This window comes from Oryzias latipes, chromosome 23 (genome assembly GCF_002234675.1).
Source record: "Oryzias latipes chromosome 23, ASM223467v1".
NCBI lineage: Eukaryota > Metazoa > Chordata > Actinopteri > Beloniformes > Adrianichthyidae > Oryzias > Oryzias latipes.
The window spans coordinates 21841819-21861629 of record NC_019881.2 but is presented as its reverse complement, the minus strand read 5'-3'; the positions used below and the strand labels follow the sequence as shown (position 1 = coordinate 21861629).

The 19811-nt window shown below is 41.3% G+C and overlaps 2 long non-coding RNA genes across 3 annotated transcripts in view; one reads left to right on the top strand and one right to left on the bottom strand.

Annotated features, from left to right (window-relative positions):
* LOC111946946 overlaps positions 1–19811 on the top strand; it is a 112930-nt gene that overhangs the window by 16998 nt on the left and 76121 nt on the right. For both annotated transcript variants that reach the window (XR_002872799.1, XR_002872800.1), the window contains exon 2: positions 2276–2348. This is a non-coding gene — a long non-coding RNA (uncharacterized LOC111946946). The remainder of the gene's footprint in view (positions 1–2275; positions 2349–19811) is intronic.
* Positions 4677–9842, bottom strand: LOC110017598. Its single transcript, XR_002293033.2, has 2 exons — positions 8322–9842; positions 4677–8014 (listed from the first exon to the last, which is right to left on the bottom strand). It is a non-coding gene; the product is annotated as an uncharacterized LOC110017598 (long non-coding RNA).

Sequence of the window (19811 nt, the reverse complement as noted above, 5' to 3'; positions counted from 1 at the left end):
CGGCTTGGTCTGCCTGAAATCCCTTCAGCAACGATGGCATTGATTGCTTCGCTCAGGATGGCCAATTACGGCTTCCACAGCAAGTAATGAGGACCAACCACTCTGCCGGTGATTTCTACAGCCGTACAACAACAAATTATGGACTTTACTGTCAACGGCCGGTTCTGCTGTACTTTCTTCACAGTGCGGGGTCGGATGCAAAGGCCCTTATAGGCCTAAAACTCTGTCAAAGAACAGTTTGTTGCTTCTTGGAACGCTATCGGTTTCAATCAACAACCCTGAGAAATTTGGTTTCGCACATCATTTTTTTATCAAAATACCAAAGACTTTACTTTGGAATAAGCCCGCACAATAAATCGAAAATTTACCATTATTGCAATATCAAGCAGCATATTGCAAAAGACAGCAAAAATTGCAATAAATAGTTACCTTTAATGTGATTAAACAACCCTATGGTATCTTGAAGTATTTAACTAATCAAATAAATCTATTTATGCATTTGACCAATCAGATCGACGCCTTCACGCTGTTGAACAATCAGATTTCTTTTATGTTAGATGTTGGCCTTCTATGATGACTCTTATTCAAACGAAACTGTTTCAGTGAAATGGAAATGATGTTTTTGATTGATTGTCAGAAGTTATATCGTCATTGCAATATTGATCACTAATATCGCACATCACGAGTTTTCCTCATATCCTGACCTCTGACCTTTGAGTAGGACCCTGTCTGAAGTTGAAGTTCGCCTGGAGACATGTACTTTCAAGAGTCATATACAAGTATCTGATTATCTGGAATTTATCATAATTTCAAGCTATAGTAGCATAGATCCGTATGGGGTTGACCCCCATTCAGGTGCTGGGGGTTTTGAGGTTTTCCAGGCCGTGGAGGGTCGTTGACAGGATGTTAACTGGAGTGCACATGTGACTTGAATTTCCCTTGAGCCTGGTTGAAAATGGAACGTACCACTGTGGTGTGTGTGGTTAGTGTATCATGAAGTATTTGTAAGGCTCATGTAAGTTACGGGTGATGGTGTTGGTAAGGTGCGAGTACTGGCCAATTACGGACACTGCAGGATTTGGGGGGGTTGAAAAAATGAAAAATTCATATAATACGCCTGTGCCTCACCTACTTCACCGTAGAAACGATGTGCCATGAACACAAGCTACACTTTTGGTTTTGATGTCAAACTGCTGCACTTTAAGTTTTTTTGTAACTTATTTGGAATGATAGTAATATTTAAAGACATTTCCACTTTTAGCTGAATTGTTGGGAATGTCAGGTGGAGTTTTAGAGGTGGTGCTGGTTTTCTGAAGGGAGTTAGACATTCATGCTCCTGCGGTGCAGCTTGTAGAGATGTTATGAGGTCAGAACAAAGGTCTCAGACACCAAATGAATACACAGTATATTCACAAAGGAAATAGGGAAAAAAATCACTGAGCTGGTTGAATACGTGAACAAGCATCTGTGCCGCCGGCGTCTCTTTCGCTTAGGCTTTGGTCAAACGATTGCTTTCCTATAGAAGGTCACAGGGCCATGTTCGCTGTCTGAAGCAAAGAGGCTGCATTTTCTACCCTCCAGCATTTAATGCACAAATACGGACAAATAAACTCCTCCTGCTGCCAGGCTCCTTGTTTTTCTCCAAACCAGCAGTCCAGCATGGTTTGTCTGTCCATCCTTTCATCACAACACAAGCGTCGTTAATACAAAAAAACCCACAATTCACAAGGAAGGCAAAAAGTATAATGAGCTCCAAAGTTTATTTATTTTAGTAGGGAAAAGTAGCATGCCATTTTATCTTTAATCAGCTGTTTTTTTATTTTGATTAGTTGGCGATGGGGTGGGGCCTTTATACTGGAGGGTTGTTGTGGTGGGTGGAACAAACTCTAGCCAACACCTGCTTCATCCTGTACTGGTCTCGTTCAGAATCAACTGGTTGACGTCATCATGGGTCCAAATATTGTATCTCAATGACCTCAGCAGAGACATGGACTGGGTGACCCCGCCCTCCTGGCGTTCCAAACAGGAAGTACCTGCTGGGTCCAAGAAGCCAATAGCCATAGGCTTCTATAGAGAAACGGATCAGTCACTGCTTACTGATGACGTGGCGGCGTCCGTATCATGACGTACTCAGATACAGTCAGTGGCAGACAAACGTTGTGTCCTACCACACCTGTGATGCCATTGTAGTGACTTCAGTCTCAGAACTGATTCAACTCAGGCTTTTTTTTGTGATTTCAAAAGAGGATTTCACATTAGCTCTCTGTGCTTCCAGAAGCCTGAGACTGCAGGGACCTCCGGATCCTCAGGACCCTCGGGGATAGTGGAGTGAAGATGGCTTTTGGCAGGTAAGGCCCATTTAATTCTTTAATTCCCATAAATAAAAACGCAGGTATCACAGCAGAAAACCTGTGAAGTTCTGGAGCCTCAGAAATAGTTTATGTAAGGGTGTCCATTATCAGAAGTTAGTGGCCTTTGCAGAAGCAACAGTCTGGTACGAAGCTTCCTCCATTGTTTTTTGATAATGGACACTTCAAAGGGCATTTTTCCACTCACACCCTGGTCACTTACAAAAGAAATGCATATTAAATCAAATATTAGTACTTTAATCTAGTTTTTTTAAAGTTGAAATGGTCTGTCACAAAAACTGGACTGTTTGATACACGTTGTGACACGTTGTCATGGTAACAACTACAGAACCAACCTGCCTCCTGCAGCTGGTATGTGAGGTCTAGTGGCGTATCAATTTCTGTTGAAGACAGTTTGTTTCAAAGCAACAAAATCCACAAGTAGTTCCCTAAACCATATTGACTGAAGAAATCCACCATTACCACATTCATCAACACGCAATTTCTTTGATTCATTAATGATTAAATTATTTATAAACACGTATTCGCCCTGTATCAAACAGTCAAAACAGAAAGACAGACAGACCAACTATAAGTAAAGCGGAAATTGTGGTTAAAGGTAAAATGGGAAAGAGATCCTGTCACGTCCATCATAGACATTTTCTGTTCTACTGTCTTGCTGTGGAAGAACAAATGTCCACCTATGTTCCAAGTGTCTATTGTTGCGGTTACCAACTTTAGTTAGTAACCACCGGCCGAAACGATAAAGCTTCAACTAGAACAGTAATGTAGAACATTCAGTCTCTTACTGTAACTTCATTTCTAGTTGTCCTTTATCACTTTTTAATGGACCACCTGCAGCCAATCAGAATGGAGAACTCTCTCAGACCACGGTAGAAATGAATACGAAGCTATGAACAGAATTTTTAAGTCCGTTTTGGGGCTCAGCAGACAAAACAAACGGCCTTGAAACACACAGCGAAAGTTAAACTTAGTTAAGGTTTGTCATATCAACCCTGTGAATATTGGTCATAGAGGAGAAATGAACAATTGCGGGTTGTGTCCAGCAGGAATTATAGGACACCAAGTTTTTAACATATCAGGATAGAGCAGGATTCACCAGATTGGCGCCACTTTGACATGTTGCACCAAACCTCTTCCAACTATCGGGTAGCGACAGTCCTGTGAACACCACATGCTAAAAGCGTGTTCAAGAACCCGCATTCACCGGTGTGTATGTAGCAGAACTATGAGACATGGTTGGAAAAATAGTTCTTTGATATTAGTGTCATGATTTGACCAGCAAAGCATTTATTGTCACGCGTTTGTCATAAACCAAAAAAGTTATTAAGAAAACATCCTGTTTTGTGTGTTTAAGGCTGAATGACGGTCCAAGCAAACGTTCAGAGCTGGAGCCTCTGTCAAGCTCAGGAGATCCGGCTGAAAGCTCATCGCCTCCTCCTTTCTCCTCCTTTCTTGTGTCCCGTCTTTGTTGTCGTGTCTTTATCGCGCCTCGCTCTTTGTGATCATGTTTGGACGTCTGAATTTCAAAAAAATGCTTCTATTTTTTTTCCTTTCGTTTCCCTGAAACCCAGCTTTATTTTTACTTCTCTTCTCTGTTCAGATCTTCTATCATCTTTCTCTTTCTCCTGCTGCAGCTTTGCTGCCGCGCAACTTTCATATCTGAGTTTAGAACAAGGACGAAGGCGGCGGCGCAGTGACAGTCAGACTTGGGAGAGCGACACAAACACCCATCAAAGCGCCGTTTTATGTAGGCGAGGGATAAGAAAGAGCCGGCGTGTGGATAAAGCCACGAGGCGTCTGATTAAGGCTTTGGCGTGAACAGAAGAGAGGAAGAGGAGGAGGCTGGTGGTCCGCAGCTTTCATTAGAGCACACACACAAAAACACACACTGTTCGCTAAGACGGACCGAGGTCTGGAGAGGTTACGAGACAATCAAGGCTGCCTCTCCACTGGAAACCCACACAATAAAGAGCTGACATCAATATGCCAATGCAGCCGTCCCCACCATGGCGGCTGGCATTAAAGGGGAAAGGCCTCCACAGTCCATCCACGCTGATTAAAGTGCAGTCAGGACGGGTCTGTGGGGGCAGGAACAGTCGCAGACCGTCAGAGTTTGATGATAAGCTGGAAAACTCTGTGCTTATTAGACGCTTTTTCAGGCTAACCGGTTCTGTTCTGCAGTTCTAATGTGATTCCAGAGAAAGAACACAATCAATAAAACACAATAGTTTTATTGTGACTCGAGGAAAAGAACAATAAAACCAGCAACACATGTTTAACTCTTTGTAGTCGGACCTTTAGGAGTTTTTTTTGTTTTGGGGGAAAAGACAAAATAAGAAAATGACGACAACAACAGGAGAAGCCCTTAAAAAATGAATATGGCTAAAATCTCTCATGGGCTCTAAAAAATGCTTTTAAATCAAGTAACAATAACCAAAACACAGACGATTATTATGGGATGGCCATAGGACCGACGGCTTACTGAAAAGATGATAAAGAAACGTGATTGACAGTTGGAAAAACTGAAACATCAAATTAAAGGAAATGACGAAAAAAAAATGTCTAAAAATGCTTCAAAGTAGGCCTGCACCATAAATCGCAAATTTATCAATATCAGGCTGCGATAGATTGTTACCTTAAATGTTCCAAAACAGTCTGAAGGCAGTTTAAAGTATTTAACAAATCAAATAAATCCCTTTATGCATTTGACCAATCAGATGGAGGCTTTTCTGTTAGATGTTGGCCTCTTATGTAGACGAGGATCATTTGGAGTGTTTTTATGTTATGTTGACTCTTATTTAAACAAAACGGTTTTAGTGAAATGGAATCGATGTCTTTGGTTGTTTTGGTATTTGTTCATTGTATCGCAAGTTATATCATCATCGCAATATTGATCACTGACATCACAGATCGCGAGTTTTCCTCATATCGTGCATCCCTACTTCTACTGAATGTAAACAGCAAACATTTGTGGGAAAAAACTATTAAATTTAAGAAACCAGGATGAAAAAATGCAATTGAGAAAAATAAGAAATAGTAGACAATTGTTTATAAATTGGTCATTTCTTGAATCTCTGATTACAGTTTATTTAAATTTTGGCATCATCAGTCCTCCATAGGACAGCAGCGGTGAAAACTGATTTCCTCACTCTAAATACTTGTTAATTTTAATTATGTGAATTCATTTAATCCTAAAGCAGAAAAGAGGTGAAGAGTAGAAAAAGATTAAAAAAACCTAAACTGCAGACTGATATGTAGAAGCTTGTCAGTCACAACTGTTTATTTTTTTTTTCATTTTGCAGATTAAAAAATAAAAGCTCAGAATTTCCTGTTCAGTTCAGCATAGAAAATGCAAAAATCTGAATTTATCAGTGAAACTTGGATCATTGCTCAGATCATTGGTGTTCCTCCGTTCTTCGTCGGCCCCTGCACTGCTCCTCTTCCTCCTGTAGATGGCAGCAGCACGCCACTACATCAGAGGCTAATCAGTCTCGTTGTGAGGTTGAAAACCCCAAAGACGGACAGTTGGAGCCTCTTCTGTCTTTGATTCTATAATCTTCATCCGTTTTAGCTTCTGGATGAAGCAGGAGGCTTTGATGAAGAGGAGAAAAACAGCTTTAAACTGCTCGTCTTCCTCTCATAGGTTGATGTTTCTTTGTGTAATCCGACTTGATGAATGCTGGCTTTGTTTTCCCGCCAATGCTTCTTCTCCTCCCGTCAGCCTTATCTGACATATCTGGGCCGGCGTGTTATTTTCAGAACGCCGTCTGCCTGCTGCAGCGTTAAGGTTCTCATTTGTTCCTCATTTGTGAACAAAGTCTGTTTTTTAATTTCGGTGATTATGCAGATTTTGCAAACTGTATGACTCTGCTGTGCTGCTGCTTCTCCACTTGGATGAAAGTATCTGGAGGCAACGGAGCCACAAAACTTTGTTTTTCTCAGAAACAGATGTTTTCCAGTCGGTGGGGGGGTCCGCTCTCAGGGTTTTCGTGTTTGACACGAATGCTGCTCCTCACATTCTGACTACATCTGTCCCGTGAACACTTCATTGGAAACATTTCAATCCGTCAGCAATGTTTTCTTCAGAAACCGACTTTTCAAGCTGAGTCCAGCTTCTGCTTCCAACGGAAACACTTTAAATGCAGAAATCCAGAGGCTCTCCCGGTTTCTCAGGAAAAAAAAAAGGGAAATACATTTACAGGAACATCAAATCCAGCTTTTCATGAAGGTTAAAGACTCGAAAATGTCAAAATTGAATTACCTTTAAAGCAGCAGAAGGTAAAGCACAACCAGAACAGGATTCTTGGTTTTTGTTGAAACAGGATAAAAAAACAGTGAAGCTGAAGTTGAGATGAAACTAAAGAACAAAAGTTCATACGTTCTGGACCAAGGCTTCCGTTTTTTAAAGTTTACAAATCAAAATGTAAACGGGAAGAGACAAAACCAACCTTTTCTTCTCCGTTTGATGCTTTTATGAAAGTACTGAAATCTAATCTAAGAAGTAGAAAGACGCGTCACAGAAATAATCTGAAATTAATTTCATGTTTAAAGCCGATGCATCACCACGGTAACGGTATGTCGGATAGCAGCAGCTTTTGAAACTTCTTGTCATTTTCAGATGATTTGGTTAATATGAAGCATAAACGGTCCAGGAACAGAACTGTCTCTGATAAAGACACAGGAAAAACATCCATCATTCATTAGTCACACGACCCTTCAACAAGTCCCATCACGCACAGACACGTTTGAATTCTCCTTCACAATGACCGACTTTTCTGATCCACCTTTTCTTATTCCACTGCTGCAGGAGATGAATGTCCAGCATTGACTTCTGCTGGAGCTTTTCTGTGCAGTTCTTTATAAAAACCTCTTTGTGCGCACCGTGACATATTAATGAGTTGCAGGTGGATACGGGCTGTTTGCAGGTAGAGAACGATCAAACCTGTACGAAAGATCAGGGTTGTAGGCTGCTCAGTAGAGAGGAAATGTTTTTTTCTGCAGGCGACAGGCTGAACACCTAAACATGACGTAAGGGGAGATGCTGGCGTGTCGTAGAGTTTTCTTCTCTTTCTTTTGACCCTTTCTTTAATCCTGCAGACGGCCTGTTAGTGCTGTTCATGTGTTGATTACGTGCAGCCAGATTGAAATAGGGAAATTATCAAGAGCAGGGGGCCCCAAATCCAGGCCATGCGGGTCCTACATGCTTTCCAACCAACCTGCCATTAAAGCTCCTAATTGGCGAAACACACCTGATCCAGGTAATCAGCAGCAGATGAGGCAGGTTTTCTTTTTTTAAAGGCCTAGAGTTTGACACCCCAGATCCACACGCTGTGGACGGTCAGTAATTGGCCAGTTGTCATACCGCAGTGATGACTACAGTAAGCATTTAACTTCCTTTATCTTTACGGATACTTCCTGTCCCACATGGACGACAATGGTACGCTCCACTTTCATGGCGTCTCTTGAGGTGGTCGTACGAGCCCTTAACATACGGCCGCTCCTCTCCACGACCCTCCACGGACCCGGACGACCCACAAACCCGTTTGGTTCACCTCCAAACCCCGTTTGGGTGCATGTGACCGGGACGGTAAAGTACAGGAGAGTTCCAGCGGCAGCGGCGGTGCAGAGTGGACAGTAGCTTCCTGAAAAACGAGGCAGAAACACCTCTGAACTTAATTACCCGATGAATAATTGTTTGATTGCAGAGTTCCCCCCGGCTGTCAACACAAGATCATTTATCATAAGATTATAATTTATCGCTAATTGCTTTGGCAAGAGGTTTATAATTAGAATAATTTGCTTATTAAATGCACAAATTTTATTAAGCTGCACATTTCTGTATAAAGTATTGATTTAGCTGCCCCCCTCCCCCCACCCCTGGGGGAGGACCGCCATCAAACAGCGTTTAATTTAGTTACATGTTGAGGATTAAAATGCCTGTTTGCTTACATATAAGGCCGTCCTGCGTTCAGCGATGGAGTTTTTATTCCGGCAGGTGATTATTGTAATGTAATGAAAAGCAGGCGACCCGGGGAGCAGTTTGAGCGCAGAGAGCTGCGTCAGGAAGCTAAGAAAAGCACGGCAGCATCTTAAAGACTTAAGCTCCTCGGTGAATCCTGTTTACCCGCCTAAGCTGCGAGGCCTATTTAGACGACGCGAATGGGAGCTGTTTGTCTGCGGCGTACTGAATGTTTGCCGTTTGGCTCTGGCTGCAGTCGTCACGGCGTCGTCGGGCAGAGTTCAGCCCATCCTCTCCGTCTGACTTTGCTTCACTTCCAACAGTTTTCTGTCGACATCTTTGATCTGCAGCGACTCTGTCGGGGTTTCAGGCTGAGGTCGCCCCGGGTCACCGTCTCTGTTTGCAGGTTGATGCCGGTTAGCTCTTAAAAAGATTTCCAAACGAAATGCTAAAAACTCCCAATTCATAGATTATAAACTTTGAGTTAAAAGGTCATAAAAAATACTAAATACAGCGGTAACGAGAAATTGGTTAAGAAATGTATTAAATTACAAGAAAACTTGAAAATCCTGAACACCGCTGGTCAGAAATCAGTAAAAACAGAAGGATTTAACCCTGGAGAACCCGCCGTAGTTGTTATTTTATTTATTTATTTGCTGGTGTAGGAATGAACAACTACAAAAATATCAAATTAACTTTAAGAGCTCAGAAGGAAAATGCTCTTGGGTTTTCCAGGGTTAATGTTAACCAAAATCAGCATTTAAAAAATGAAACATAAAATCATAAATATACTAAACATCCTCAGATATGTTGGATTTAATTGAACAAAAATCCAAATCAATAATAAGTTTCCAGATGTCAAGAAAGAGACTTTTCCTGCTTCTCTGGTGCTGATTGAGTTTCACAACCTGAATAATCTCTATTGACACGCTTGACATCACCGTTTAGTGATTTACGTTAAGAATAGATACTAAGACAACAACTCAAATTTGATCAGATGAAGAAAAGGAATGAGAAAAAACAGCATAAATTTACAAGGACATAAAATACACGAAAGGCAGATAAAAAGCTAAAACAAAACGAGTGGAAGAAAATAAAATGCCACCAACTACTAAATGTTAAATCTAATCCAAAAAGGTTTTTAGTTGACACAAACTGAGTCCATCAAGCACAGTTCTGGAGGAATATTATTCCATAATTGGGGGCTGCCAACAGAAATTGCACCTCAGTGTTTCTGTGTTGACCACAAAAAGTCAATCAAACTGTGACTTTCACCCAAATCTCATTTGACGATATAGAAGAGGTGATATGGAGGATAAATTCTGACTTTTATTAAAACTCTGCTGTTCTTTAAAGAATCAGGAAAAGAGTGTAAGCTCTCTGATCTTTGGCCAAAAAAATAAAATAATTTTGAATAGCTGGACTCTTATTTTGTCAACTTTATGCCTTTTTACATGTTGGTGGGTGTGTTCCAATAGTTGTCAGACTACATTTGGATGCTGGTGAGTGGAGTTTTATTAAGATGTCGCAATCAGAGACGAGATGGATGGACGATTGTCAGAAGGTTTCTCCTAAATTTAAACCATTGACTGTATAGAAGAACTGGATTAAGTGACCCCTCCCCTCTTTGCGTTCCAAACAGGAAGTACCTGTTGGCTCCAAGAAGCCAAAATCTCATAGAGTTCTATAGAGAAATAAACAGTTGAAATTCCAAAATCTAATTCCCTAGAAATATTTCCAGAAGTCCCTGAGAAAAATCAGTGTGCATTGATCCTCACTGAATTGGCTAATATAGACCACAATGCATTGCGTTTGAATGACTTTATGTGAAAATAAAGTATTTTTATTTTTTTTATATACCATCCAAGTTTTTTGTCATCCGCACACATAAATAGTTAACAAATGATTTTTTTAGTTCAGAAAATTAGTGGCTTCATTTTTTTCTTTTTGAATGAAATGCGGTGAGCTTGGCGTACGGATTACTGTCAAAATTCCCGTCACTGGATTTTTGTAGTAGTTAGGGATCAAGGTGGGAATTCGGACATAAACTTAGTCCAGGTCTCAGATACAGTCAATGGTTATTGAACCAGTTATGGACGGACGGACCGATTTAGTGCTGTACTCTGCACTCATGAACTATTTCAATGCTTTATCTTATTATCTGTGTTTTGATCACAGCTCGTTGTACGTTCGGTTTCCTTTAAATGAGCAGACAATGAAGAGAAGGAAAACATATATACATAGCACGCATTCTGACCTATTAAACCTCTTTTGTTGAATATTTGAAAAAATACCACTGGATTCAAACGCGCTGACACGAACGTGGACGCCCCTACTGTGTGTTGGTATTTAGTGGGAGGGGAACGCCAGCTCCTCGTTCTGCTGCCCAATCAATGTGAGAGGACGGAGGAAGGAACGGCTGAGGGCCACGGTAACACTTTATGAGACTCTCACCTCCCAGCGTGCGCACGTCACCCAACGTTACCCTCAACGCAGGGAAACCAACCGACCTGCAGCCCAACTGGCCCGGAAAAAGGCGCCTCCTCAGACGAATATCGCTATAGACAAGTGGCAGCTCTTGTTTTGACACGGACCTTCACACCGGGACCTGCGCGCTTCAACGGGGCTCCCGCTAAAGATTTTGGCAGCCGGTTGAAACCATCAGACGGCCAATCAGTGGATCGATGGCAGCCGTGACCGGCCCGATGACCTGTTCTCTTAGCACGCCGACTCCCCCCCTCCTTCCTGTCTGTCTGTGCTCATCACTTTCAATTTTTTTTTTGCGCCCCCGTTTCCTCGACTCCCCTCCAACTCTTCTCGCCCTCAATCGGTGCAAACTTTTTCCGTCCCCGCCCCTCCTCTCTCCCTTCAGCGGCAGTCTGGGTTTTCTGGTCTAATGAACCTGGGGGGTCTCAGGGCAGCTTCCGCTGGGTTGATTAGGATCCTCATTAAAAAAGAAGACCAGAGCGCTCTCTCTTTTTTCCCTCCCTTCATCCCTTTCCGTCCGTACCCCCACAGACCCCCACCTGCCTGTCTCAGAGTGGCATTTTTAATCACAGCCGCTCATCATGAAAGGAGAGACCGGTACACATATCAGAGAGATGCCCCTTTCTTCTCCATCCTTTCCTTTCTTTTTCTAATCTTCTGTAATGAAACCAGTCTGATGTGAAACAAAACAGATCTTCCCGCTTACTAACAGGCATTTTTAACACATCTTTTTAGTCTTTCATGCGTACTGCAGTCCGTAATGAGCAAAAACAGCTTGTTAGGAAGGGTTATACGGGAGGACAAAAAAAAAAAAAAAAAACGGCTCAGCCTGCTGCACAAAGTACAAACCACACGTAAACGGAGTAAATTAAGCTCAGAGAAAAACTGGAAGGCGAGGAGGATCGGAGGGATGAGTCTACAGTTACTGTTTGCTCAGCAGTGGGATAGGATCAGCTGTGCTCCAGAGGACGCTCCAGGCCAAAAACCAAATCTGATAATGTCGAGTGGGAGGACTAATCTTCCTGAAATCTGTGTTCATCTAATCCCAGAAACAATACTGGACCCTGTGTGTGCGTCCATGTCTGTTTGTGTAGTTTTGTGTGTGTTGGATTTCTTTTTTTCAGTATTTGTTCCATGATTTGACCAGAGTTGCAGGTATACAGATATATATTTTTTTTTTACATTTTTCTCTCGACCAACCAATAATCAGCTCTAATCAGCCTCCCTGCTTCTATCTCTACTTGCTATTTGGTCTTCATTTGTGCGGATAAAATATCTACAGGAACATCAGTGATGTCATCGGGAGACCAAGCAGCCTCCACAATCAGTTTATGTATTTGAATGTTGATGTAAATGTGGCAGAAAAAGAGATCTGTAAGTTTTGGAGCCACTCCAATGAGAATGCTTTGACATGTTCTTGTGACATTTTTCTAATGATGGAGGACATGCAATTCTGAGTCATTCTTTTAATCAGTTCGTTGTGAATTGTCGTCTGCTGAAACTATGTCCTGGAAAACAACACAGATTCTTAGATTTTGGCTAAAAACAGCATCATTATCCTTAGAAAACCACTGAAAATAAATGGTAAATGACGTATACTTGTATAGCGCTTAACAGTCACAAACATTCACACACTGATGGCGGCTCCGCTGCCGAACACTGGCGCCAACCTTCCACCAAAGTTAAGGTGGGGTTCAGTGTCATGGGCACATGGGCAGGCAAGGCGGGAGTCGAACCTGCAATCTTCTGATCGGAGGTCGACCGCCCTACCGCTGCATAAAAAGATGATCAGAGTGGGACTTTAAATAGTCTTTCAATTGTCTCCAGAAGTTGGCTACGCAGTACGCAGCACGCAGTGTGTTCTGCCCTCTGATTGGCTGTAGACCATTGTCATCTGTGCCGTCTCTTTTTCAGAATGCGTTCAGTTCGCCAAATCTACATGAATCGTGATCACATCTTTGTTTCCATTCTATGATCCTGGACTTATTTTTCTGAAACTTTGAGAGTTTAAGCAAGAGAGAAGAGGTTGAAAGAGTTTTACAGCATTAAGACATCTAGAATAATTAGAAGAAGGTAAAAAAACAAAAACTAAACATGGCAACTGTGTGGATTTCATCTATCGCAGGTTGATTTTATGATCTAACTCCTGCACTAAATGAGGTATTATTGTACAGGTGCTTACCAGTTGACTCCTAAACTTTAGGAAAAGACATCGACTGGGGCACAGATTACTGAATCAAATCAAATCAAATCAAACTTTATTTATAAAATAGCGCTTCTCATGCATTTTTTGTGCAGCTCGTAGCGCTTAAAATGTGGCCTGTTAGCTAATCCAACCCTAAATCTGTAGTACACAAATGTCAAAAAGAGGCTAAACTAGGTAAATATACTAATACTAAGCTGTTTGTTTGTTATAAACCGTCATAAAGCCTGAAAAGGTTGAGGAATTTGCTTCATTTTTTTAATAAAGTGCAAACCTAAAAAGGACAAAGAGTTTCAAAAAGGTATGATGATTTAGCGGAATCTATCACCAGCTGCTGAAATGAATCTATTTCTTCTGTTAATAGAAGGTTACATAGTTAAGGAAGGGAGTGCTTAAAGTTTGAATCTCTTCTTCCATTCAATCGTATTCAGAACTGGAGTAAGCAGGCTGAGATTGAATTAATCGGGTGTTGGTGGTAAAATATTCTACCTGATTCGTTCATCTATATGTCTCACTGGAAATCTCTTACTTTACCTCTAAGAGTCTGTAGTAAAAGGGACGGCGAACTGTCCATGTTTGACCCCGTTTTTCCCCAGAAGTAGCTGTGATAGGCTCCAGCAACCACCGTGACTATGAGCGGGTTTGAAAATAGATGAATGGAAATAGGATGAGTGATGGGCTCTTTGTATGAACTTGACCGACTCACCTCAACAACATGCAGATAAAGGCCATTTAGGAGGAAAAAGTCAGTAGAAAGTTTAGGTCAATGATGCAACTTGCCAAGCAAACAAGACAACAGATTAAAATAGTTCAAATGAATAAAAAATGAACCAAAAAGTGTGTTCCACTGCCACCAGATTCTAGCACTTTATACTCCTTTGTAATCAGGAATGGGAGGCTTGATTTAACCGGTGGGTCTTCTATTGACCGTCAGACTTTTTGTGCTCTAAACCCACTCAGTCCCACATGTTAAGTCTGAATCAAGCTACACTTAAATGGGGCCAAGTAAGCTGGCCAAGTTCAAATAAATAAATAAATACATAAATTGGGCCAAATAAACAATAAATAGCTGACCTAATATATTAAAAAGTGTTAAGAAAACTGAGCTGCAGACTGACAGTAATTTCATTTCAAATATACATCTTTGCAGACATAAATTCTTTCTTTTTCACTATTTGAAATGGTGTAGGGGATAATTTAAAAGGATGGCCCCTCTGTCTCCACCAGGCCTCAAACAAAGCTTCACTTTTACCACTTTTTTTGCGTTCATTTTTTAATATCTTAGCCTATATGACTTTTTTTTTTTTTTGACAAGATGGGTAGTAATTCAGATCAGATAATGGATTATCCATTAGTGTATTCATATAGCATAAAACACAACAAAAGCTGACAATGAATAAAAATACTCAAAGTATGTACAAGACCTCCTTAATGTGTGCGCTGCCTGCTTATCTCAGAGTAATCCTGTCCTTCGCTAATGGAAGCCGTGCAGCAGTTGTTGAGAGAACTCTGTTGAACACGGATTCATACTCAGATGCCCATTTTTAGTCGCAATCTGTGGATGCCTGAACTGTTCGATAAACATTCGGATAAGAAGAAGTGCACATGTGCTAAGGCGTGTACACAAGCGCTTGTTCCTGCTCGCTGATTTCGTTAGTGCGCCCGTCCTCTAATTAGATTCCATTAGAAGTGGCGCTCATAACTCTAGAGGTTTCCTTGGCTGACACATCGCTCAGTTTTAAAAATACCACCAATTAGACACAGCTTCAACACACCATCACGTCCAACCACCCAGAAAGATGAGACTGCTCTCTGCCTCGACAGGCGCTTGACTCCCAACCACCAGCCGAAAAAGTCGCAGAAGTTCTCCTCCAGTCGGTAACGGTCGAGCAACTCCTGGAAATGAAAGGTGGAGATAGGAATCATCCTAGCAGGGCGGCTGCGAAGAGCCCAGGCAGAAGGTTTATCAACAAAAGCAGTGCTTGAGGATTTACCGGACAAAGTATTGAACTCTGGCTAAACTCCCCAGTTGGCTGATGGGAAGTGGGCCCTTTTCTCTTTTGTCTCCGTTTGGCCTCATTACGGTGCCTTGGTTGGCTCTCATTATCAACGACTGAAGTACCTGCTCGCCTGTGATAAAAGCCGCCTGACAACATCTCAGCCCGTCTTTACCGTCTTTTCATTTCACAGAAGAAAGACGGGGATGTGGAAAAGTCGATGTGTTGGTATTTTGCCCCCCCCCCATGCTCTGTCTGTCAGGACTGCATCTTAGCTAACCTGAGCCGGCATTGGAAATGTCACCCGGTGCATTAGCATTTAGCCACAACACACCACTGTCAATCTGGGTTTATCTTTGACATCCTCTACAGTCTATCACCTTAGCCCCCCCCCCCCCCCCCCCCCCTCGTCCCAACCTACCCAGTCACTCATTGTACTAATAAGGCGCGAGCACAGTAGAATTTATCAGGGTGAGACACTCCCGCCCCGCCAGCCATTACTCATCCACACACCGGGACATGCCATCAGCGGCTAATAGCTTTCTTTAGCATTAACATAGGTGACGTTTGGCAGACTCTTTATGTAAGAAAGATGCCTCTGTCCCCACCGCCGAGGCCTCAAAGGCGAGGAAGCCCTGCAGATGAGAGATTTATCAATAAATATAGATATACAGTATATATTTTAAATAAAACCCCAAAGGTATTCAATGTCCCTCAAATGCACATTATTTCACTAAGTAGATCTGTTAACCAGCTCTGTTATCTTTACCACCATACAGTGACAGGAAATAACACCTTCTTTGAATTACTGTAACTCTTCTACTGTTTACACAATTAGCAAAGGTTCAATGCAGTCTGAGGCCGAGAAAAGCAGCTGTGCACCGATAAGCAACACTTTACTGTAGCTTATTTGTGCAAAGTGCAAAATGTTACTTAACAGAGATAATGTGTGTTTTTTATGGCACTTTTCTCTACGTCAGAATAACCTGATTCACGTTGACTGTTGCGCTTTACTTATTTAAATTGTTGCAGATCAACACAAAGCTACAATATTTCTTTATAGTAACTAAAAAATCCACAACCTTTGGATTAGATGATTTTGTGTGTGAACCGTATACACTTTTCCCCAGCTTTGTTTTCAGGGCAACTGGGACAATGAGGATCTTCAGAAGGCCTGCAGATCAATGTCCTTTCTGCTGGAAATGTCAGTTCAGTCTTTCTATTAATCTTTTGCTGCCAAACAAAACAAAACAAAGACCTTTGTTAGATATTGGAACATGCACCATCGCTTTGATGAATAATCCCTTCACTCACAACAAAGAGAAATTGCTTACCTTACCATTTTCCACCAAAAATAAACCCCTTTGAGTCTACGTCCACACGAGGAGCTTTGTGGAGCAAAGGTTTCCAGGTCCTCTGGTGTGATTCAATATTTAGTGGAGGTATGGCCCCCAATGGAAATGCGTAAAATAACCGTGATAATAGATAAATCACAGATGGTCTTTGAATAAGTAAATATGGAAAAATAAAGAGGAATGTCGAAAAAGTAATGTTTAATGAAGAAACTTGATTGCTGGAATCAGCAAACTTTTTTTTTGGAGCGATTTTGGAGCCCATTCACCGCTCCTCCCCTTCACTCCAGTTTTTTTTTTACTATTGCAGTGTGGGAAAACCAGCACTGTGCATAAATATGGAGCACAATAGCCAGATTATTTTTGTTAATATTTGAATTCTGCACACTGCGAATTAATGAGTGTGGGGACATTTATTAGTGCTTGCACAGGACTTTTGCAAAGCCATCTAATAATGTGAGCGTGTGCGTCTGTGTACTTGGCTAGCTCTCCAGTTATTGCTTTTGAAGTTGTTAATTAAACCCTCAACCATCTGGTAGCTCAATGAAATTACGCCGAGCTTCTGAGCCGTGAAAAAACATGACTGACTGTCGAAATGAATAAATAAATAGATTAATAATTTAATAAATGCTTCAAAATATCTCTTGTCTAAGTGATGGAAAAACAAGAAGTCATATTAATGTAAATTTGCGGCGGCTCTGCGCTGTCATCCCTGCTGTGTGTCGCTGGCTTCATTCCAGGTGTGTGTGTGTTGACGTGGGCTCACAGGTGAATCAAAGACAGCTGTCAGTGTGTCAACCTTTGGTTTCTCTTGATGTCTTCTTCCTCTGCACAAAGTGTGCACCCCTCCACGCTTTTCCCTCTGACACACCGCATGCTTCCCAGGCATGCTGGGAAAACTTGCCTCTTTTAGATTTCTTTGTGTCTCTTTGTGTTTAAAAAAGACTCTGCAAGTCTTTGGAGTAAAAATAGTATTCTGCATTTTTTAAGTTCCTGCCGTTGGGTGCTGTGGTGTTGACTGTATTCTGTGTTTCAAATAAAACTTAAAATATTTCCTACAATTAGATATATTAAATGCACAGAAATAAAGCGTAACAAAGATTTTATTCTCTATTTTTAAATGTATAGAATCTTTTTTGTTGTGATTTTCATTTCTTTGCCTCCTTTTTACCTTTGTGTATCTTTTTTGCGTTTTTGTTACGTATAGTACTTTTGTTTTTTCCTTTATCACTTTTTTCTATATTTTTGTTGTGATACACACAAAAATGTTTGAAATGTATACTTTCAATTCTTCCTTCTTGTCTTCTTTTTTTTAATCTCAAAATTAAAGTCTAAATCATAAAAATGGCCAATAAGTCGTGTTATAGTGTTTTAAACTTGAAATTTTACTTTGAACAAGACGTTTTTTCCAGACTGTATCTCAGTGAAATGCTGGCTGTTAGGTGATTTCTATTCAGTGTTCTGTCTTTATTTGTTATTCAAGCAGCAAACACAATTATATTTTTTACAATATAGACCAAATTAAAAGTTTAATTTTCACTAAAAGTTGACAATGAACGAGCAAAAGCAAACCTAGACAGAAATCTGATTCTTATTAAAAGTAATTCATTAACTCTGATGTCAATTCAAAGTTAAAGATTAAGAATTTAAGAAATTATTCATTAAAAGGATGTTAGGCATGTTAATTATTTTGTATTTTAGTAGCAAAATTGATCTTAAAAATCCAAACCAATGAGAATAATGTTTTTAACTTGTTCTTGTGTCATTTTTGTGATGATGGAGGACATTAATAAAGAAAGTTAGGCTCAGAACTGCATTCTGAGTATTTCTTTACTCAAATCGTATAGAATCAGGAGCATCAGATACGCAGAAAAATACGCTGGGCAGGCGAAATGTGGGAAAGGGGGCGGAGTTGCCTTTCGCCTACAGTCCCGCCCACAACTCAGAGGTGGATTTCTTTTTTCTTTTTTTTTTTTTTGGGGACAGCTGGTAGACTGTGGTCAAACAGCCGCGCCCAGGACCCCCAGCCCCGGGGTCCCATCCCCCGAGGCGCCGACACCCCAGGCCCAGCACCACCCACCCCACACAGAGAGAGGAGCCAGAAAGCGCCCCCCCCCCCCCCGGAGCAAGTCCAGGCCCTTCACCCCCAAGCGTCGGCCCAGGGAGAGCTCTGGTCAGGCCTCGACGGGACAGAAAGCCCCCCCAGGGAAGGGTTGATCAGCCCCAGGTGTAGGTGGGCATATGATCAAAAAGCATATTTCTGTATTGACTTAGATTTATATTTTTCTTGTTTTTCCAATTTATTAAAATAGTTTTTTTAGCGATACAAAAAGTTATGAAAATGATAGATACTAATCCTCCTTCTACATCGATGGCACTCATGTCACCAAGCACACAAAGTGACGGTGAGGCCGTGATTGAAACCTTAAGCCAGACTGATAGATCGGCACATACCTGCTGCCAGAGAGCCTGGACAGGTGTGCAGAACCATAGTGCGTGCATGTAAATGTCCGGTAGATTACTGTCACAGTGCTCGCAAATGTCTGAGTTACTGAGACCCATCTTGAACATCCTCTGTCCAGTGTAGTAAATTCTGTGAAGTGTTTTGAGAAGGATTAGCTGCAAATTTGGACTTTTTTTCAGTTTAAAGGTGTTTAGACAGAGTTCTGACCAGAAGCTTTCATCTGTGCTGATACTCAAATCCGCCTCCCATTTTGTTGTCGGAAGTGAAATATTATTATCTAAATTGCATAAGAGTTTGTATATTTTAGAGAGAGTTTTATTCATTGAGAAATTAATCAGAGTGTTAACTACTTCTGGTAGCTTTAAATCAATGTCTTTGTATTTAAACTTTTTAGTAATAATAGATTTAAGTTGCTGATATGCCAAGAAGTTATTTATTCCATGTTTGTCTTGAAGTTCCTTGGGAGTTATGAATCTTCTATCAATAATTACGTGCTCTAGTTGTTTTATGCCCCCTGCTTGCCAAGCTGGGAAGTGAATCATTTTTTTGTTTATAAGGATGTCCGGGTTGTTCCAGATGGGTGTCATTTTGCACGGTTGAATTGATGATTTTGATATTTTGAGAAATTCCCACCAGGCTGTTAAAGTGGTGTTTATATTAATACTTTGAAAACAATCCTGTTTTTTAACTGTTTGGCTAATAAATGGTAGATCTGACAGGTTGATCTTTCCACATAACGCCTGTTCCAAGTTAGGGTTGTGCCGATGGACGATATCATCGTCCATCGTGATGGGTGACTGACATCCCGATGGAGAGACCACCATCGTGATGCCACGCCCCCGCCACGTTGCGCGTCGACACCATAAGCCGCGGTTACATGTACAAAATATCCTGATGGGATCAATGGTCGGATTAGAATCCAACCGTGTAGATGGGCCCAGAAAAATGTTTTCAGAATATAAAAACGTTCACTAAGG